Raw genomic sequence first — 22,819 nt, forward strand, 5'->3', positions numbered from 1 at the left:
GTTGTGTACCCATGTGCACGTGCGGAGGGGGTGGGGGCCCAGACACCCTGGCCTTTCCCTTTGCATTTTCCCTGCTGGCTCTGAATGCTTTGTTTCACACCCTGGGCTTAGTACATGTTCTCTTCTTCCCGTATTATCAGCATAAACATGTTTCACTTTTGGCTAATTAGCTGTTTCTATTAAATATCAAAAGACCAAATCTATGATTTAAAAGCTAGCTGCTGACATAAAATTTGCTGCTCTACATGGTTCTTTGTTTTCTCCAATCTATCCTCCAAATCTCTGGTTTGATGACTTCTCTTTTCTGAACATATTCTTTTGCTTGGTTTTGGGAAGAATCCTGTAACTACCCTCAGCTTCTGTGTTTCTTAGAAGAATGTCTTTCTTTCTTTCTTTCTTTCTTTCTTTCTTTCTTTCTTTCTTTCTTTCTTTCTTAAAACAAATTTTTTTAATGTTTATTTATTTTGAGAGAGAGAGACAGAGCGTGAGCAGGGAAGGGGCAGAGAGAGAGAGAGGGAGACACAGAATCAGAAGCAGGCTCCAGGCTCTGAGCTGTCAGCACAGAACTGGACACAGGGCTCAAACCCATGATCTGTGAGATCATGACCTGAGCCAAAGTCCGACACTCAACCGACTGAGCCACCCCGGCGCCTCAAAGAAGAATGTCTTTCAGATGGAAAACAATAGATAGATAAAGCTGAACCACAAAGTAAAGAGAGGGAAAGATACCATTTAACTCCTTACATTAAGCCGCACCTTTATGTCTGGAGGTGAGTGACCACCCGGGCCCTGGGGGCACCGGAGGTGGTCAGGGCCTCTGCCTCTGGGCTCTGGGGTTTGAAACATGGAGAGGTGCAGGAAGACTGGAGATGGCCACTGTCATGGTTTTTAGGGAAAATGGGACAAGGCTCCATCGCAGAAATCCCACCCCGGTGGGATCCACACAAGGGGTTGCCCTCCCAGAGTGAGTCTTCAGCAGGAGGCTGTGAATACTTGGACATGAAGCCATGGCCTCAGGGAGGCAGCACGGTGGCCCCCACATCAGTAGACACAACGTGTTTTGCTTTTGGCATGTTCCGCACAGGAGCCGCTGTCACGGTGTGACCCCTATGGCAGTCTGGGCGCTTGCTGAGCCTCGCCCAGGTGGTGGGACCCACACCAGAGCCTCAGCCGCCTGCTCGCTCGACGATCTTGGGCAGGGCCTCGCAGCTCTTCCCAGTGACACCCGTGTCCGCTAGGAGCTGACTCTTGAAAGCAGCGTGTGTGCCGTGGCGAAAATGTGATGGATCTGCACTGGACAGGGGACAGAACGATGTGGACAGGACAGCAGGGAAGGCCCGGAAGGAGGGCCGAAGACAGCACTGGAGGGACTCAGGCGCACAGCGTAGGGTCCCCAGTGGACGTTGCAAAGTGACGATGCCTGAGTGTGTTCTCTCTAGAGTACCAGGCCATGCTGATGGACTGTTGGACCTGCGATGGTGGCGGAGGGTTGGAGACATTTATCAGCACATGAGGGGGGATATGACTTTGCTGACAGATTGGGAAATGTCTTTAACTCAAGAAATAAGAAAAGACCCTTAGTTTCCAGAAAATCTTTGTCCGAGAGTGACTAAAATGTTCCAGAAAGGAGAGGTTTTGTAGGTAGCATGTTCTCTGACGGAGGGCACTCTGATTTGGCTTTACCCAAACTTCAAAAAAAATTTTTTTTAGTGTTTATTTATTTGTTTTTTTTGAGAGGGAGACAGAACATGAGTGGGGAAAGGGCAGAGAAAGAGGGAGACACAGAATCCGAAGCAGGCTCCAGGCTCTAGCTGTCAGCACAGAGCCCGACGTGGGGCTTGAACCCACGAACCATGAGATCATGACCTGAGCCGAAGTGGGAGGCTCAATTGACTGAGCCACCCAGGCACCCCTGGTGGCTGCTTTTTAAAATTTTAATATAGAGACAGTGTGGGCAGGGAAGGGTCAGACAGAGAGAGAGAGAGAGATGGAGACAGACAGAGACAGAGACAGGGAATCTCAGGCAGTCTCCACACTCAGCATGGAGCCCGACGTGGGGCTTGAACCCACGAACCATGAGATCGTGACCTGAGCTGAAGTCGGATGGTCAACCGACTGAGCCTCGGCAGGTGCCCCTGGCTTTACCCAACCTTAACTTCTAGTCTCCGTGACTACTTAACTTACAGACTTTTGATAAAACGGAGTTCTCTGAACCCACACATTAGAGATGCAGGCGTCCTGCTTTGTGTTTGACGCTGTGCCCTCCGTGTTGCCACAGGGGTAAATACTTCATCCCGTGCTGGCACTTCTTTGCAGCTGGTTGTTTTCAGCCGATGGCTCTGCTTTTTCCCGTGGCCATTCTCAAGGGGCTAAAGATGCTAATAAAATAGTTTGAAATCATGTCATAAAATGTGCTTCAAGGAGCACAGAGTACTTTTTGGAATGTTGAAAATTGGTCAGTATTGTTGTTTCTCACGTTTTGTTTTGAAAAACAGTAATTCCAGCTGTGGGAGATGGGGATAACCCTTTCTAAAGTCTTGTCACCACGTAACAATGCTCTTACAGCTGTTCTCCCCAGAGAAGAAAGTTGGAGGGAGTGTCTTCCGTGTCTGGTGGCTACACAAACCCATGGATGGTGTCAAAGATGTTGGGGCCCCTGGCCAGAGGATGTTTTGTTTACTGAGAAAGCTTGGAGCTGTACGATTGTTTTTAGGACCAAATAGCGGGGAAAATGGAACACATGGTTGGGTGGGAGAAGAAGCTTCTCTCTTTCACTGATCCCAAAGAATTGGGTAACTCTCGAAGCACACAAGGGGTAATATGGCCCCCTGAGTAGTTCCACGTATTGGGCACACACACACGTGTGGACAGAGACACACAATGCCAGACACACCTTCCGTCTGGTACTCACTTGTATTTTGTAAAGAGTGTTTGACCAAGAATACGAGAAAGGCTTTAAGTCTTTAAAAAAATTTTTTTAATGTTTATTTTTGGGAGAGAGAGAGAGAGAGAGAGAGAGGCATAGTGCGAGCAGCGGAGGGGCAGAGGCAGAGGGAGACACAGAACCCAAAGCAGGCTCCAGGCCCCGAGCTGTCGGCACAGAGCCTGACGCGGGGCTGGCTTCTGTCTGCAGAGGTGTGATGTGTGAACACCATGCCGCGTAACATAATTAGGCCAAAGCAAACTCATGATTTGTGAGCAGGGACTTGAAGATTCCTGGTTTTACTATATAATTCATTTTTAGAATATTTTCCCCCGTCATACAAGCACGCAATTGTTTTCGTTTTCAATAGCATAATGGTGACTTTGTGATGTATTCGTGAGAATTATGAAGTTTGGAATGTGACTTTTATTTTAAGATTTGGAGGGAGCTCCTAAAGGCATTTCACTTTTGACCTTTATATGAAGTTGTCGTTGACCGTTGCTGGGTAGAGGGCGTCAAGTGTGAGCGTGTTTGTCGTCTCCGAAAGGTTGTATGTATTGCATAGGACGACACGGGGTAAACACATAGAAAAATCAGAATGGCCAGTCGCCTTCTGTTTTCGCTGAACGCATTAGCACGCAGTATTTCAGTTCTTTTAAGGTCTCGCTTGGAGAAACACAAAGCTCTTTATTCGACTTGGCAGATGTTATAATTTTGGGATGGATTCATAAATAAAAAGGGGCTCCAAATTAAAAAGGAGACATTGCCACTAGAAACAAAATGTTAATAAAGAAGAGGAATAAAGGAAAGGGGTATCAGAAAGGAAGACCCAAAGGGAAGTGCGGATGCTAGCATTGCTGAAGCAGGTGCAAGGCGGGAGCTCTTGGGGGCACCTGGCAGGTGACGGCCGAGCTGAGGCAGGACAGTGAGCACAGCCAGCGAGGGCAGTATGGCCTTTTTTTAAATAATTTTTTTTAATGTTTTTAATTTATTTTTGAGACAGAGAGACAGAGCATGAATGGGGGAGGGGCAGAGAGAGAGGGAGACGCAGAATCGGAAGCAGGCTCCAGGCTCTGAGCCATCAGCTCAGAGCCCGACGCGGGGCTCGAACTCACGGACCGCAAGATCATGACCTGAGCCGAAGTCGGACGCTTAACCGACTGTGCCACCCAGGTGCCCCAATATGGCCTTTTCGATGACAGCCCACAGAAGACAGGCGAGAGATGAATAAGAGATTTTCATCGATGAATCATGCAGAGGAGGTTAATGGTTGTGGATGAGAGCACGGTCTGGAATGGTTAGAGACTTAAACGGCAACAGCAAAGTTCAATATGTGAAGTCTTGGTGGGGCAAACTGAAGAAGGAAATCCTGCGAAACACTTCTGAGTGGCCGGGTTTTGGTGCTGGGAAATTTCCCCCGGCAAGCGAGGATGTACACAGTAAGAACTTGGCACGTTTTGGTTCCCTCTGGAAACCCATCGCGTGGATGTGGCCCTCGGAACCCCAGAGAGAGTAGCTTAAAGGAGTCGGGCATGTGGAACTTCATGAATGACGCTATGTGGTGTGCACACTCCGGGAGCCACCCAGAAACATGAGTTATTTCAATGATGTTGCATTGCATCCTGGTCTAAGATGGCACAGAGAGACCAGGCGGTCAGGCCCCAGCCGCAGGGGCACGGACGGAACACACCCGCCGAAGGGATGCTGTGGCCGCGCCAGGCTGAGTGGTAGCAGAGGAAAAGCAAAGTAAAAATGGAGGAGAATGAAGTAATCCCGGATGCAGTGCAAAAGGGAAATAGAGTGACGTGGAATGTAGAAACCCAAATTACCATCTGAGGGGGAGAAGGAGTGATGTATGTCTTGGTGAATGACAGGTTCCCTTTCTTGGTGTAGAAAATGTTGGCTACTTGAACGTTGCCTTAGTTCAGGCTGTTGTAACAAAAATGCTCCAGACTGGGGGGGCTTGTGGACAACGGACGTGTAATTCTCACAGTTCTGAGGCTGGGAGTCCCAAGATCAAGGTGCCAGCGGGTTCCACGTCCGGTGAGAGCCCGCCACCTGGTGCGCAGATGCCCATCTTCCTGCCGTGTGGCGGGGGGCGAGGGCCTCTGCGGGGTCTCCTTTGTGAGGGCGCCAGTCCCACTCGTGAGGGCTGCACCTGGTGGCCTCCAAAGGGCCCACTCCTGCTACCGTCACACTGGGCTTAGGGTGGGATTTCAACCTGTGAATTGTGGAGGAACACCAGCATTCTGTCTGTAGCTATTTTATTAAGTAATTTATGGTTTTAAGACTTGGGAACATTTTATTGGAATGTTATCATCATTGAAGCCAGATGATGACATATTTGCGGTACATGATTGCAAAAAGTAATGCAAGAATATGTGAGTTCAAAGATCTTTGCTTAAAGAGAGAGTTGAAGCTGTCCCCAAGAGGGATGGCGGGCAGAAGGGGGATGCGTGGGGGAAGAAGCGGGTGTCAGCAAAGCCTTGGATTAACGGAAGGCATTTTACAGGACAAGACATGAGTTTTGGTTTGGAAAAAATGAGAAAAAAGAAAATCGGGATGTCTCTGAGCTGCTGAAGGCGATAACACAGCAGATGTAACCAGCATTCCAACGGTAGATAGGCAGACAGATTGAGAATGTGATAGTGTCGAGAGTTCTGTCTGGGAACAACAGGTTTCCTTGAGTTGCAATCCCGTTCTATGCTCGGACAACCTTCCTACGGTAAGAAATGCAGCTCACTTAAATTCCAGACATTGCGTTGGAAAATAAAGAAGAGGAAATGGCCGTGAGACATCAGTTATGATACCAGTCAGAGGTATTTGTTGAACATTTACTATGTGCAGAAAACAGACATCCGTTGGGAGGAACACTTTTTTTTTTTTTTTAAAGACTTTGAAGCCAGTGCGAGTGCTTTTTAGGTGCACATCAGATGGGTAAAGGAATCCATGAGTGAAATGAGATCACGCACGAAGGAAGAATCTGCAGAGTGGCTTCACACAGCTCCTTGAGGGACTCCAGGGGATTGTGTGAAGTGTAGGACTTTCAAACTGTTGACAAATATTAGATCTTGTCAAAACCCAGAAGCTAAGTATGAAATAGGGTCAGAGAGAAGGTGGGGGGAATATAAAACTCCCACCAGCCTGGGCCGTGTCTCACTGGAAAGCACTTTACCTTTTCCATAAAATATAATGCTTCCTCTTCAGTGTACCTTCATTTACATCCAGCTACCATGTCTATAAATGGCTCCTGAAGCTTATTTTTAAGATCTTCTGAATCATTAGGAGAAAAATATTACTTAAACTTAGTTAATGTATGTACATCTCAGTGGAGGGGGCTGGAAACAAGAAAGCTAGAAGTCTATGTGTGATAGTTTTAAAAGAAAAAAAAAGGCAGAGGTAAGCATGAAGGAATTTAAAAAATTTCCGTCGAATGCAGTGTTAGGATGGGTTATTGTGTTAATAAAGGAAGTTAGTGATGATGATTCAAGTTTGCAAAAGGAGATTATTATGAAGAGAGAGTGAGTGCTAACAATTTGAGAAGATGATACAGGAACGAAGGGGGAAATGAAACCAAATGGATGTTGAGAAATCTCAAGAAAATAAAATCTCTGGGTTAAGTGAGGGTGAACTTTAACTTGCTCAGCAGGCCAAGACTGAGGTCAAGGAAGATATGAGGGCAGAAAGGGCAAAGTCTGGAAGGGCCAAATGTGCCAGGGAGTGGCGTGAGTCCCCCAGAGCTTGAAGGGAGCCTAGAAGGAGAGAACCAAGAATTGAGCAGATTCTGGGATGGGGGGTGTGTGGGTGTGGGGGGATAGGAGTGGAGGAGGTGGGGGTGGGGGTAGTGGTGGAGGGATGAGAGTAGAGGAGGTGAGGTGGGGGGTAGGGGTGGGGGATGGGAGTAGAGGAGGTAGGATGGGGGTAGGGGTGGGGGTATGGGAGTCGAGGATGTGGGGGTGGGGGATGGGGGGTTGAGAGTAGAGGAGGTGGGGTGGGGATAGGGGTGGGGGGATGAGAGTAGAGGAGGTAAGGTGGGGAGTAGGAGTGGGGGGATGGGAGTAGAGGAGGTGAGGTGGGGGCAGGGGTGGGGGATGGGAATAGAGGAGGTATGATGGGGGTAGGGGTAGGGGAATGGGAGTCGAGGAGGTGGGGGGTAGGGGATGGGGGGTTGAGAGTAGAGCAGATGGGGTGTGGATAGGGGTGGGGGGATGAGAGTAGAGGAGGTGAGGTTTGGGGCAGGTGTGGGGGGATGGGAGTAGAGGAGGTAGGATGTGGGTAGGGGTATGGGAGTCGAGGAGGTGGGGAATGGGGGGGTTGAGAGTAGAGGTGGGGTTGGGGGTAGGGGTGGGGGGATGGGAGTAGAGGAGGTGGAGGTGAGTGGTTGTGGGGGATGGGAGTAGAGGCAGTGGGGTGGGGGGTAGGGGTGGGGGGGATGGGAGTAGAGGAAGTAGAGGGTGGGGGGTAGGGGGGCGGCCCTCTGCAGAAGGGGAGATGGTGCCCGTCTGGCTGGGTGCCCTGGTCACCAATTTACCTGGTTGTTCCACAGGAAGGATTATTACATAAATTAATCTGAACTCCCTGGTAGAAGATATTCAGAAAAGATGAGTCATCATATCAGAGATTTTGGAGAGAGACAGATTGGGGAAGGAAAAGAATGATGAAGAAAAGGAAATTTGGCCTCAGTGGCTAGTTTTCAAAGGACGGATTTGTTGTGTGCTATTCAGGGGAGTGGCTAATTAGTCAAAATTGAAATGTGCTATTAGGATTGATAATACAGGGAAATCAGATTGTAGCCACCTGAGGGAGGGCTCCGTTGCCCTGGAATACAGCTCCAGGGTGACCTTCCCGTAAACGTACGTGTGGACTTCCTGGAACGCATATTTCAGTGATTGAAGCTCACTCAGCAAGTCCACTCTAAATCGCCGAGCTAACCTGGAGGTCCTTCAGTGAGTGGCCAGCTCGGTGACAGAGCCTGCGTCCCAGCGAAAGAAGCCCAGAACAGTCCTGCTTTTTACAGGTTAAGCATTTAGAAACCTGGAGTCTCATTTTTTTTTCTTAAAAATTTTTTTAATGTTTTTATTTATTTTTTTGAAGGAGAGAGAGAGAGACAGAGCATGAACGGGGGAGGCGCAGAGAGAGAGGGAGACACAGACTCTGAAGCAGGCTCCAGGCCCTGAGCTGTCAGCACAGAGCCTGATGCGGGGCTCGAACCCACGAACCGTGAGATCATGACCCGAGCCGAAGTTGGACGCTCAACTGGCTGAGCCACCCAGGCGCCTCCTGGAGTCTCAATTTTTAAAATATTCATTCTAAAAACTCTAGAATATGGTTCAGGCCACGTGAGACATCTGGAGGCAGATTCCAGCCCACGGGCCACCACTTTGCTATCCGTGTTCCAAATCGAAAACGCTGGGATCTTCATATCGAAGTGTTTTGTGTCACGTTGTGTTGGTGATATATAACTTCTGGTTAGAGCTGGCGCACGGTGGTGGGGACCTGGATCGTTAGGGCCAGCGTCCTTTCTGACTGGTTGGTATGGCATATCATACTGGTGGGCTGATATTTTTGACCATTATTCTGCATTTAAGTAGCCCATTTATGTTCTAATGTGGTACATACTAGTTAAGATTGAGAAATTCGTTATTAACGTATAGTGAATTCTCTATCTTGTGTAATGTTACTAATATGGTAAGTCATTACTGTGTATAATGTTCAGGGTTATCTGGTGCCAAACGTTATGCCAAAATTGCAGACCCTCCCCGAACAACCTGGATAGAAACGCCGAGGGTGTGGTGGTGCCTCGGCTGAGTGGAGGCACTTGGCAGGATGGTGAGGTTTTGGCACGAAGGCTGGGATGTGTTCCTCAAGGACCCAGCAGAACACTGGGCAACATCTGTAGTAACTTACTGAATTTTTGAGTTATTGAAGGAAAGGACAAAATATCTGGGTCAACAGTAAAACAATTGTGCCGATAGAGGTTTTCCTCTGCTCCATCAGACCGTTTCACAAGTGAGGGTTGTATACATGCGTGTGCTCTCTGTAGCTCTGCTGTGAAAACAGAAGTGTGAAGGGTGAAACATATGATATGGTGTAGTTTATCCCCACATCTACCTGAAGATGTCTTAGAATTTAAAAATACCTAAAATTCTCTTCAGTAATTTTAATGCATGTTCCACAGGTACCCACGCACGTACACACACGTGCACATTTACGTCTACATCTGAAACAGGTGTAGAGATTTCTGCTCTGAAGGATTCAGTACTTGCTGTTTTCTCAGTGTTTGTCTAGGGCTCTCCAGAGACATGGGGCCGATAGGATGTATAGAGAGACGTATAAGGGGAGATTTCTTTCTTTCTTTTTTAATGTTTATTTACTTTGAGAGAAAGAGAGAGAGAATGGAAGAGGGGCAGAGAGAGAGAGAGAGAGAGAGAGAGAGAGAGAGAGGGAGGGAGGCAGAGAATCCCAAGCAGGCTCTGTGCTGTGAGCGCAGAGCCCCTCGGGGCCTTGATCCCATGAGCCATGAGATCACGACTGGAGCCAAAACCAACGGTCAGATGCTTAACCGGCTGAGCCCCCCAGGCGCCCCAGGAGGTTTCTTTTAGGTGTCGGCTCACAGAGGAGCTGGAAGCCGCCCTATCTACCATCGGCAGGCTGCAGAACCTGGAAGGTGGGTGTGAAGTGCAGCTGAACTTGAAGCCTGAGGTCCAGGGGCCTGGAGGGTGCAACCCAGGTCTGAGTCTGGAAAGCCTGGGAACCGAAAGTGCCAGTTTCAAGATGTTGGGGGCACCGTCGGTGGGTGGACACATGTATCGTTTCAGCTGAACAGGCTGGGTGATTGTGTGCCCACTCTTCTGGGGGGGATCGGGGTCGGGGGCTCAGCGACTTGCTCCGAGCCAGATGGCAGGTAGGCAGTGTGGCCATATTCAGGTCCCTCTCTGGAAAGCTGCGTGTTCTCCTTTGAGCACGTGGCTCACAATGAATGGTGTGGTCGTCAGAGCAAAACGTCTAACAACTAATGGGGGAAAAGGGCTTCTTAAGGCAGAACCACTTAATATGCCCAGATGCGTATTTCACAGCCTACCCTGAAGATTTCAGTGATTTCAGTTTGAGTTGTGTGTATTTGAAGGTGTAGACGTCTCTCCCCTTGTGTCCATGTTTCAATGTAGCGACTAGCCGATAACATCGTAATTTGTGTTACACCATCATCTCCCCATTAATTGAGGACAAAGCCTTAGTGTTTCCCCGTTTCCCCGTACCACTTCGTATAATATTTTACTCAGTATTATTGAACAGATAAGCAAATGCATAATTAAAACAGTTGTAACAGCAAATGTTTAAATAAGAATTAGTTTTTAATTTGGCCTAGCCCAAATCTCACTGGTCTTTTTGCCTTCCAATATAACAATTTTTAAACTTATTGGGAAATTAAGGAAATGGGATCCTTTGGTGATTAAACTGCTGTAAGTACTTTCCAAGTGTCTGCACTTCAGCCGAGGACTTTTGTCACGCTGATGCTCATTGAAAAGAGGGTCTGTGTCTAGGCAATGCCAGTGGACGTTGGGGTCATCTTGAAGGATCATTCTGTTCTCGTAACCAGAAGGTGTGGTTTGATGGACTTTACACCCACTTAATCCCTTGTGTCTGTCATTTGAAAAAAAGAAAGAGGAGGGATAATTGTAGTTCTTTCCTTATTACTCGGTTGTGTGAGACAATTTAAAACCATTTCCCCAATGAAGCATTTAACTCTGGGATCTGAGTTTCTGAAGCAAGCCTTGGTTTGATTTACAGACTTTTCCTTAAAGAACACTGCCCTTTGAAGCTTTCAGAGTTTATGATCTTGTCTTTAAAATGAGGATTTGAGGTAAGGGAGGAGAGGTGGGTTTAAGACAGGTCTTGCTTGCAGATTCTATTAATTATTCAACAGCTATTTATTGAGCACCCACGAGGGACTTCATGAGCGGTAAAAAGCTTGTTTTCTGCAAAGGGCTGTGGGTGGGGCTAGAGCTCGCACTCAGTGGTCAAGGAAGCATTTTTTACACACGGGCGGGTCATGTCGTTGATCGTGAGGGCAGACCTATACCAGACCTAGTTCCTTCTATGTGTGCATCCCCTGATAGCTGGGGACCTTGTCATTGTCTGTTCTGGCACCTAGAACCATGGCCAACAGTAAGAGGGATTATGTAGGCCTGTTGAGTTCATGGATACATGAGCGATTAACCCAGCCAGTGGTGCCGGAAAAACCTCAGAGGTGGTCTGGATCTCAAAACGCTTGTGCTCTGGGACAAGTTCAGGCAACCATTTACTGTTTATAATACACTCATTTAGATTTTGAAAATTTTAACTAGCTTACTTAAAATTTTGCCAGTACACACACATGCGCGCGCACACACACAGACACACACACACACTTTTTTTTTTTCCTTCAAGGAAGGAGAAAAGAGACATTTCAATTTGCTTTAGGTTCCCCTATATACCCTGTGAGCCCAGAGCAATCAATGACTGTGGGCTCCCATACCCCCTCACCATGCCCATGGGCTGTCCTCTTGTGGGGGACATGGGGTAAGGGATTCTGACCTCGGCCATGTCATGTTTGTATAGCAAAGGCCACCTTGGAATGTGGTTTCCATTTTAATTGTTTAGGGTATGGAGAAAATCAACTCTTCCCCTTGCCCACATCTTAGTGTTAACATCTACCTTTGTGTTGGCGAGAAAGGGGGTTTGGGCAGGTGGCGTGAGTTAGGTACCCCTTCTTCTGTCTGTCTGCTGCAGTTTCACAGTTTGCACGATGTAGAGCAGTTGACGTGTTTGAGAAGGAGCTTGCCGTGGAGTTGGGGAGCCGAGGACCCTGGGAGACACAGACGCGCAGCACAAGCCACACGCCACGGCTGATAGGAGCAGCCGCACGTGTGCTCAGTGACTGGGGACTGCTCTGCAGGTCGAGGTATTTCTTAGAAGTGTGTGATTAGCATTCGGAGTTTGGAGAGTGTTTTTGTTTCAAAAATGTGAAGTTCAACATGTAATTGTGAAACGCCTTTTCAAAAAAAGCAGAGTTAGCCTTTTGCTTTCCTTGCATGTTGCATGTATGTCCCATTGTGTTGTCCTCCCTTCCCCAGCCCCGAGGCAGCCTTCCTCCTGAGAGTCCTGTTCCTTCTGTTGAAGAATGGTGTTTAGAAACCAAGACGTGAGAGGTGGGTGTGCTGATGGCTACTGTGTTGCCATTGCCTTCTAGACTCTGAGTGGTGCAGTTAATACTTTCTATTAGAAAAAGGGCGTCTCTAATAAGGGTAGAATTTCAGCCAGCGTCGCCTGCCGTGTCCTGTGTGTGGCTTCATAGAAGGCCTCGTGGCGTGGTGGAAATTCTGGGCGTGGATGCCAGAGACACCTGGCCTCTCCTCTTACTCACCCTGAGCCTCAGGGGCCATGAAATGACCCTCCTGTGGTGGTAGGTGGACGCAGGAGGGGAGAACACAGCTCTGTCTTGGGCGTGTGCATCATATCCTAGTAGCTGATGCTTCCACCATCGTCTTGATATTATCTTCTTAATCCTTATTTTTCTTCTTTCTTTCCATAATCTGATTAGGAGGTTTCAAGAGGAAAGTTGGCATTGTTATTAAAAACAATTTTAAAGAGGAAATACTTAATGTACTCTTAGTATGGTAGAATGATCGCAGATCAGTTTCTGGCAGGTTAATCTTTCTACCGCTTATCTTTGCCATCTCGGTAAGGCGGAGGGACTGACTGGTTTCTGCTCCTGAATGATCACGTTTGCCTCCATGGCGGCATGGAAGTCGGCCTCACCATCCAGGTGAGCTGCCGTGGCATCTGGCCCATCCAGGTTGAGAATTTCATGCCCGAGGCAGGAGGCAGCAGGGTTGGGGGAGGAACATGCTATCCTTGAGAAGCTCTGGTCTCATCTTGGCATCTGCCAGAATTAGGTCACACGCATTCCAGCCGTCGGAGCATTTCCGTGTTTCTGGCTTTACAGTGCCAGTCCCCATCAGCATTTTAGGTATTTCGCTGCGTGTGTGAGGTGTCGGGACCCTTCACCCAGGCGAACAACCTGAAGTGGTTCTTTCTATTTGTTTTGGACCCGGAGATAGGATCTTCATGGTGCTATCACTTCAGAAACGCCCTCAAGGGCCCCTCAAAGTTGGTGTCATCTGGTGAAGCTGCCTGGGACATGCTGCGACCTGTGGTTAGCTGGGGCCCACCCTGCCATGTGCGTGCATGTCCCATCACATGTCAGTGTGATCCTGTGTGTGGGAGTCATGGCCAGCCCTTGTGAATTCGGTTCGGATGGACATTGCCACGTGTCTTGTGAGCTCCAGAAGCTAGCTTTGCTTTTTCGGCTTTCTTGATTGCTTCTGACACTGGTTATCATCAATGTATAGGCTAAGTGTAAAATGGGGTAACTAACTGCTGTCTTCGTAATTCCAAAGGGCCTTCATCTTCTAGATTCTGTGGTCATTTAATGCATGGGAACTGTGGGCCCAGCCTATCAGCATTGGCCAAAATCCTTTTATGACAATTTCCTCCTACATGGTAAGAAACATATATAGGCTCTCCTGATTTTATCAAGGTTTTTTAGTTTGATTATTCTATAGTTTCCTATATTATTATTATTTTTTAAAGTTTATTTTGAGAGAGAGAGAGAGCGTGAGCAAGTGGGGGAGGCAGAGAGAGAGAGGGAGAGAGAGAGAATTCTAAGCAGACTCCGCACTGTCGGCACAGAGCCTGATTCAGGGCTCGAACTCAGGAACGGTGAGATCATGACCTTAGCCAAAGTTGGACACTGAACCAGCTGGGCCACCCAGGGGCCTCTTTCTTATATTATTAAGTTATATCATAAACAAGGTTTTTTTTGTTTGTTTTGTTTTTTAGCGTATCTGTGAGCACTGAAGGATAGAAGCACTTTATTTTTTGACATCAGGGAATGAGTCTTTCTTCTGGATAGGAGCCATTTTTCTAAAGCTTTCCTTAAATTGTGATAATTATTTAAAAACTTTCAGCCTCTGATGTCTTTGGTAAAATATGCTCTCAGAGGAGCACACTGTTGATAACTGAAACTCTCTGGAGGACTTGGCCTCACGTGGGAAGTCACACCTGCGCTGTGCTCCGGGAGGCGGGTCTGTGTGGCCACGAACTGCCCTGGGCAGGGCCGCCTCCCCCCTGCTCAACCCCCTCCCCCAACCGCCTCTCCCCTGCTCTTACCTCCCTCCCATGACCGCCTCCCCCCTGTTCATACCTCCCTCCCCCGACCGCCTTCCCCCTGCTCACACCCCTGCCCACCCCGACCAGCCAGGAAGGGGCTCATTGGGCGCAAGGTGGACGAGGCCCTGGACACCAGCAGTGTGGATGGCAGGGGAGCCGCCGCGCCCGCGGGTGACCGCAGGTCCTTTCTCTCAGGGCGCTTTGTGTTATTTGTGCCTCTGTCAGCAGCCGCTGCCCTCACCGGGAGGCTTTCTCTGTAGCCCACCCTCAGCTGCTCCAAAGGGCTTGCTCTACATTTGCCCTGTCGCCGCTGTCCCCTGTGGACACTGCTCTGCTCCTCACAGCCTTTTCTCCTTTTGGTGTCCTTTCCCACATTTTCATACTCCTTTACCCTCCTTAAAAAAACGTATAGGAAAGTTGCCAGAACTCTGCTCCCGAAATTTGCTCCCGAAAATCGGTTGTTGACCTTTTACCGTCGTTTGTGCTTTCTGTCTCCAAATTATTACTACTCTTCACCGAGCCGTTGGTGCGAGTTGTTGGCCGTCACGTCCCGCGGCCCCTAAGCGTGGCAGCCTCACATCTGAGATCAGGGTTCTGTCACTGAAGCGTGGCGTGCTCGCTAAATCCAGGAAGCGCACTGTTACAATGCTACATCCAGCACCAGCATCCGGTGCAGGGTGACACGTGCTGGCCTGTCTTCCTCGAGGCCACGGCTCTTCTGCAGGATGCGACCTGATGTTTTCTTACCGCAGCCGGCTCAGGGGCCCCTTCTCCCTCAGCGGGAAGCAGGGCCGGCATGGAAGATCCTGGGGGTGGAGTCCCTGTCCCTCTGCATGCCGTGAGATCCAAGGTGACAGTGATGGACGTGCTCAGAGAGCTGCTCGTGACATGCCGGTCCCACCGCACGGCGGGAGTCGACTCTGTGGCCCCCGAGTCCTTGGGCGTTGCCCGAAGCCTGATGCCCTGTGCATGCGGCCGGGTGTCAGCTCATTTCCAGACTCTGCTGCTAAAAGAGCTGAATTGGGGAATTGCTTTCAGCCCTTTATCGCGGTGGCGATCTTTTGCTGTGTAGGATTTCCCCGGCGCAGGCCGGGGCATGACTTCATTCTTTAGAGCACACAGCAGCCCCCACTCTGGCTTGCTGTGTGTGCGCCGGGGACCGTCACGTCCCCATCGGTCCCCCCCTCCCCCCACGCGGTGGGCAGCGCGACTCCCAGTGGCCAGCACTTGGCTCCCCAGGTGTAATCCCAGCGGGCGTGTTGGTGTCTGGGATGATCGGCAGGAATTTGGGGCGGTCGGCTAAGCCTGGGCTCCTGTCTGAATCCGGCCCCTGATGAGGAAGGCTGGCCTGGCTGAAATGGAATTAAAATGACCGGTTCGATTGGCTTCTTTGGGGCAGCTTCCAGACTCAGGATCACCCTCAAGACAGAGTGCCATGGGAATGCACACGGTGATTCAGAAAATGAATCTTTTTGCTCATCGATGTGCAAGGAGGCGGGCACCATGTGGGCAGGAGAGGAGTCCCTCCGTCCTGGAGGCTGGAGATGGTGCCCTGTCCCTGCTCCGGCCCGAGGTCACCTTTGTTAGAGCCACTGGCTGAGCTGTGCCGCTAGCCTCTGGTCTCCGTCTCTCTTGTCCGACTGTGTGGTGCCCACATGTCGGGTGCTGAGATCTTTTATCTGGTGAGAGTGGGGGTGTTGGTCACTTCTGAGTTGACAGTATGAACCCTAACTGTGTGGGACTCTAGGTAAGGGTGTCCCATGTCCCACCACTGTTTGGGACTGTGGCTGTCTTCATGAATCCTCCCATTCTGAGCTACACTCATGCTCTTAGGGCTTTCGAAAGCTCTCCTTGGCCTCCTCTGGCTTTGCTGACGTCCTCCAGTGACTGTGCAGGAAAATTACGCAGTCCGCTCCTGGGAAATAAATTTATACTGGAGTTCACCCATCATGAATCATATTTCTGTGATTTCTACCTTCCTCCTTTCTTTATCCTGACCTTCTCTGCATTGAACGGAAATGAGGTCAGGCTTCCCTTGCCCCCAGGTTCCTAAATCTGAACCTGGGGACTGAGAGGGTAGAGCAGGGCTCCCTGAGCCGGGAGGCGGATGGTGGTGAGACCATGACGCAGGGCCTGGCACCTGTCTCGCCGGGGCCCCACTGTGCCCCGTGCGGCCAGCGTTCCTGCACACGCTGGTTATTCGGTGACAGAGTAGGAGGGAAGAAGGAAGGTCTGTTAAAACAAGCGGTAGGAGATAATGGGACGGTGGAAAGGCATCCCAGGGCTCAGGAGGCCTTATTCCCTTGTGCCTCCGGCCAGTGGCCCTGGTAGCACACAAGCCCAGGAGGAAATTGAGGAAATTGCCCCACGCCTGCCCCAGCCAAGTGCTGCGTAAAAACAGTCTCCTTTTGAAAGGTGAATTCATTTTGGGATTTAGAGACTTCATGTATGGAATTTCCCATTTCTTGATATATTCAGAAAAGTGAGGGACGGCACTATGGTCTTTGACTTCTGTCTCTTCCCTGGCTCTGTCCCTCACGGGCATTTGCGCTGGGAGGCAGGCGGCAGGTGGGGCGGGTGAGCAGGGATATTGCTAAATTTGGGGCCTCGGCGGAGACCCCGTGTGGCGTGGGCAGCTGGCACGGTTGCCTGCAGGGAACGGAGTCCGTGATTCTCCCCGGAACGACGACCGTGTTGCCGAGGACAGACAGCTGTGGTTTGCAAACTCCTTAACGGTCTCCTGCTCCATGAAGAAGGAGCAGAGTCTCTGGGTTTCAGCCTCAGAAACTAATTAACCCAGACTCGTGAGAAGTGTGGCTTCAGTGCCAACTTGGAGCTCGCGCGGGATTCCTGATGGGGGCGAGGGTGGGGGACGCGTTCTCCAGCGCTGGGAAAGTCTCTCGCTTCGAGAGCAAACTGGGAATACAGCTGCCGCGCTGACATTACCCCAGGCAACATCAGGGAGGAGGATGTTCTGAGCTCTGTCTTTCAGTACAACTTTTACAGATGTCTTGGCTCTGGAAAAAGATCTGCCCTACTTTTTTTTAGGGTAGGAAACTTTTAACCGTTTCATTTCGGATTTTCCTAGATTTATAATTAGGAACTAATTTTTACTTGGTCCTGACATAGCTCAAGCTTGTATGTCTTTATAGCTTGTAAAATAACCCTAAGAAGCATTTACGAGACCTGATCTGCAAAGTAACAACACCATTTCAACCATTAAGTTTATGTTTTCGCGAAAGATGCAATTGATGAAGTTTTTACTACTCCCACACAAGAGAGGCAATGTGTCATTCATTTCAAAAATCACATTGTTTCCATTTGGTGATAATAAGAACAATGCAAGGTTGCTTATTTTAATGCAGGGTTCAAAGTGGGTTTTAAAGGGGTGATGCGCTTCAGTTTCTGTTAATAATCTGCTGTGTATGTGACCCAGCAATGGCCAGGTAGTTTCTGGCAGTTACTGATGGCACGCACTCCCTGTTCTCTCCGCTGAACTTACGTCCCAGATTTGGAAGTGCCAGACTGGGGGTGTGATGTCCTCCCCGGAGATCAGAGCTTACCTGGACTCACTGGACCCTTTGGCTGTCTTCGATCCGGGTGGTTTGCTCTCTGGTTTAGAGCAGAGGGGAACACCACAGAGGGGGGCACAGCACATTTTCTTTGGGTCCTTCACCAAATGCATGCACGTGTTCCTGGAAGGGTTGAGCATGTCGAGTTCCACCAGCTAATGTCACCTGCCGGGGAGAAGTCTGACTCATTTGATTCAAGTTCAGAGCCACAACGTTGAGCGCAAACCTTGACCTTCCACTTTCCATGTCAAGAGTGCCTTTACACTTGCGACGTCTGTGGGATCAGTGCCCGGAGTGCATCTTTGGGCAGGAAGGGCTGACAGCCTCTTTGCAACACTTGAAATACAATATTGATTTTATAATGCAGCCCTCGACTGGAAAGGTATCATGGGGGAGACAGACTTGTCAGGTGGAAATCTTTAGGACCAAGTGGAAAATTTAGAAAAGCAGTAGATTATTAGGACAGCTGGAAATACGGACCTTTAGCCTGGACATTCCAGGTAGGTGATATTAATTAGTGCAGCAGAGTCAGGAGATACGTGTTTCCCCTGAAAATGTGTTCTTTATACTCTCCTTCCCACTGTGTGAACCCCAGCCCCTGGGAGTCCAGGATACCACATTTCCTCCTCCCAATATGGTAGCGGGACTGGGGGCCAGGCAGCGTCCACCGGGCAGTTTTGTCCAAATACAGACTATGACTCACAGTGACCAGAGGAAGAAGAATTAAGGAAATCCCACATGAAGTTACACACACACAGAAAGCTTCTGAAAATGACTTCTGTTTTGTGATTTACCATAAACAACAGTCAATTGGCCAATTGGGTGGTTTCATTGCCACGACCTGGCCGGGGGTGGGGGCAAGCATATTTGGAAGCCCACCTTCTTACCATCATCCGTGGGATAGTTGGCGGTGTGGGTGCCTTTGCAGAGTCAGCTCATTGTGGAAAGAGCTAGGCTGTGGAATTAGGTCCCAGTTTGGACCTTGGTGCCTCCACTCTCTGGCTGGGTGATACTGGGCTTTGCAGATCTGTTAAGTGAGCACCTCTCAGGGTTTGGTGACCCTGACCGAGAATCTGACCATCTGTTTCCAAAGGCCCCGCAGCACACAGTAGGTGTCTTCCCTTCCCCCTCTGGGGGTTCGCTCCATCCTGTTAGACGTGTGGGGGAAGTGCCCTCGGGCAGGGCAGAGGAGGGAGAGCCCTGGGCCACCTGTGTTTTCCAAATTCCATTAATCATATTCTGTGTGTCCTCACTTTCCAGCTACCCTGCAAACACCCCATCAGGTGGTCTTGAAATGGGTCACGTCCCTTCCATTCTGGGCCGGTCCGCTCAGGTCCCGCCAAAGGCACGGCCGTCTGCTCAGAAGATGCCACGGTTCCCGCCACGCTCGGGGGGCACTGCACAAGGCTCAAGTGGTGAAAATAGGAAGCACCAGGCGTGCTGCTAGGAGGTGACAGCCAGGGCCTAGGTGCCACCATGCCTGTGTCCCTCATTGCAGGGTCCGGATGCCACCACACCCGTGTCCCTCACACCAGCCTCTGGTGGCAGATCTCATAGGAAGGGGTGACACACTTTCAGACATGATTGCTCACAGTGAGAATGCTCCAGCCCCATGCTGGGGCCCCTGCTGAGGCAGGTCCTGGATATGTGTGGGGTCCTTGAGCAGGCCCCGTGGGCCGATTCCCAGGGGGCCAGCAGACAGCAGGGCTGTCTAGGAGTATTGAAGTCAGCGTGTGTGTCTTCCTTCTTGGTGTGGCCAAGTCGGGCTTGAAATACATTGGGGGGATCTGAGGAGACACTCGATTTAAAGGCTCAGGAGTACTTGGGCTGCAGGCAGTTAAGGAAGAGGTTCCGGGGCCTTCTTTCCCCAAACACAAGAAATGGTAGAGCTTCAGAAGACTGTGGCCCAAAACAAGCATGCCAACAGCTCCCCAAATCTGGTAGGAGGAAAGAGAACAAACGTCAACATCTTCTTCCAGGGAATCCAAAATTAGAAGCTCCAGTGATGAGTGTGGCTGTGGGTTCTGTGGAAAGACACGAAGGGATGGGGGGCTCACTGCCCACCCCGGCAGGCTATCTTCTGTGACTATGGGTTCCCAGCAGGAAGGACTGCTGTAGGACATCGAGGTTTTGAGGATAGCTAGCCAGATTGTGAAAACTATTTCTCACTTTTTTTTTATTGGCATAAAACATGCATGACAGAATTTGCCACCTTAACCATTTTATTACTTTTTTGATTTTCAAAATGTTTTATTTATTTTTGAGAGAGAGGGAGAGAGAAAGAAACAGAGTGTGAGCAGGGGAGGGGCAGAGAGGGAGACACAGAATCGGAAGCAGGCTCCAGGCTCCGAGCTTTCAGCACAGGGCCTGACGCGGGGCTCGAACCCACAAACTGTGAGATCATGACCCAGGCTGAAATCGGATGTTTAACCCGCTGAGCCACCCAGGAGCTCCTGCCATCTTAACCATTTTAAGTGTATGGTTCAGTGGCTTTGAGTCCAATGTTGTGCAGCCATCCCTGCCTTCCATCTCCAGAACTTTCTCATGTCCTCAAACTGCAGCTTGGTCCCCGTTAACGCAGAACAAAGTTAACGCCCTGTCAGCGTGAGGGGCGAGCACTGGGCTTCTCTCCAGGGCGTCTGGGAAGGACGGTCTTGTGTTCTCCCTGATGCTACTTGATTTTCGTGGAGTATAAACACTGAGGATGCAGGGGTGGGGTAAGTTACCTGCCTGTCCTCTGTCCCACGGGGCACAGGTGGCTCCTGGCTCTTGGGTTGGGTTGCGTGGTGACGTGGTCACAGGGGCAGCGTCACCCTGGCACCTGGACACAGCCACGTGTCCCCCAAACACAGAGAAAAAGGTGTCACCTGGGCCTGTGGGGTTTCGATGTGCAGCCCCGCCTGTGTGGTGCTTGCCAGCTGACGGCGGGTGACCTCTGGTTTCCGTGGCCCTTAAGTGAACAAAACTCGGTTAGAGTGATTGACTTGTTCTGATTTCAAACGATAACATTTTATCACATTCTTCAACACATTCTTGAAAATAAACTTTTGCTGTCACCTTTTTTATGAACCAAAAAATATGAAAACCGTTCACAGATGACTGGACGGCGAATTTCCTCCCCCGAAGGGCGCAGCGAACGGTTTCAGTAAAGAAACGCTCTGGTTTTCAAGGGGGAAAGCTTGTGATCTGCCAGTTTCCTGTCTAGTCGACACAGCAGAACAAAAGAGGACAATTTGATTCCTTCGACTCCTTGGGCTAAACTAAGATTTCCCATGACATGTTTGCTCTACCTGATTTTGTAGACAAGCCTTTTTTTTTATTCAAAAAAAAATTTTTTTTAACGTTTATTTTTGAGACAGAGACAGAGCATGAACAGGGGAGGGGCAGGGAGAGAGGGAGACACAGAATCGGAAACAGGCTCCAGGCTCTGAGCCATTAGCCCAGAGCCCGACGCGGGGCTCAAACCCACGGACCGCGAGATCGTGACCTGAGCTGAAGTCGGATGCTTAACCGACTGAGCCACCCAGGCACCCTGACAAGCCTTTTTTTTTTTTTTTTTTTAATTTTTTTAATGTTTTTATTTATTTTTGAAGGAGAGAGAGAGAGACACAGAGCATGAGCGGGGGAGGAGCAGAGAGAGAGGGAGACACAGAATCAGAAGCAGGCTCCAGGCTCTGAGCTGTCAGCACAGAGCCTGACGTGGGGCTCGAACCTACAAACCGTGAGATCATGACCTGAGCCGAAGCCAGACGCTCAACCGACTGAGCCACCCAGGCACACCCACCCCCCCGTTTTGTTTTTTTTTAAAGCACTACTGTTGATGAAATACTTGCAACGTTTGCTTTAGATTTGCACGAAGTAAACATGTCATGTCAGACTAGAGAGTGAATCATGCAGCCGGCCGCTGATGGAACCACCTCATTAGGGTCCGTGAGCTAAAAACAATACAAAATAATTGGGGCTGGGCTGGTGGGGGAGGAGGAAAGGTGGTTTGTTGGAAGCAAAACAAGGTCTGGAGAGTATTGCCTTAAAAAGGGAAAACATACAAATGGACAGGAGGGTAAAGCCCAGTTGTGTGTGGTTCTGGAAGCTGGGCGAGGCGCAGACTAAGGTATGGAACAAGGCCTCCCCGCGGGGCTGGGTGGGGTGGTGGGGACGTTCAGGCCAGATGCCACCTGGAGCTGGGTGAGCCGCAGAGCAGGCCCTCTGGGTTGATCAGTGTTGCCAGTGAGCATGACCGATAGATCACGGTCTATCTTACCATGGGTGATAGATCAAGGCTGTGTATATCCTACGTGTCTTTTCCATTTGTGATGCAATGAAATGCAATGAAATGTGTGTACCCTGAAACTGTACTGGACACCACTTCGTCTTTATTTTTTGAAGTTACTTAATAATTTAAGGGTTTAAAAAATATGTATTTTGGAAACCACTGCGTGTCAGGTTCCTTCGTATGGTCAGAGTAGCAAAAGCCCTAGTGCAACTAAAAATTGAAATCTACAACAGCTTCAGCTAGTATCATCTATTAGCTTCTGCAGTAATTCATTGGTAATTCATTAATTCATTAATTCATTCTGTATTAGTTCATGAATTCATTAATTCATCAGCCGGTAATCCCAGGCTGTATTTTTAATGGAGAGAAGGCACATGGTTGTAGTAAATAGACTGAAATAAAAAATTCAAAGCATATATCACCATCTAAATTAATCCATTGGATTTGGGATACTTTTATTTGTCAGACACTAATAGCAAGGTGTGAAGCTGTCATTGACCCACACCAGTCTTCTATGTCACGTGCTCCATGGCTGATGCATGTTATGGCTGAATAAATGTGCAGACTGAATGAGCGTACCCTACGGGGAAACACAGCACAGACCACTGTAAATTTGTTTTCAGTCTGTGCAAGGCTACGAACAGAAATTTCCGTGTGTAACACTCCATCTGTTCAAAGTACACTTCATCCTGATGTTTAGGGACTGGATGCTGGTAACTCTAAAATACATCTACTACGTCTCAACCACCCACCTGTGGTAATGTGTGTTACCACGCGCGGTGGGGTGTGCTCCGGTCAAGCTCTGGCTGCAGGACCTCCCCGTGGGCGCGGACTCACTCA

At 49.5% G+C, this 22,819-nt stretch overlaps 1 protein-coding gene across 1 annotated transcript in view; it reads left to right on the plus strand.

Annotated features, from left to right (window-relative positions):
• COL4A1 (collagen type IV alpha 1 chain) overlaps positions 1–22,819 on the plus strand; it is a 154,353-nt gene that overhangs the window by 23,329 nt on the left and 108,205 nt on the right. The gene's annotated exons all lie outside the window — the stretch shown is intronic.

The sequence above is a fragment of the Neofelis nebulosa genome, chromosome 1 (assembly GCF_028018385.1).
Source record: "Neofelis nebulosa isolate mNeoNeb1 chromosome 1, mNeoNeb1.pri, whole genome shotgun sequence".
Taxonomy (NCBI): Eukaryota; Metazoa; Chordata; class Mammalia; order Carnivora; family Felidae; genus Neofelis; species Neofelis nebulosa.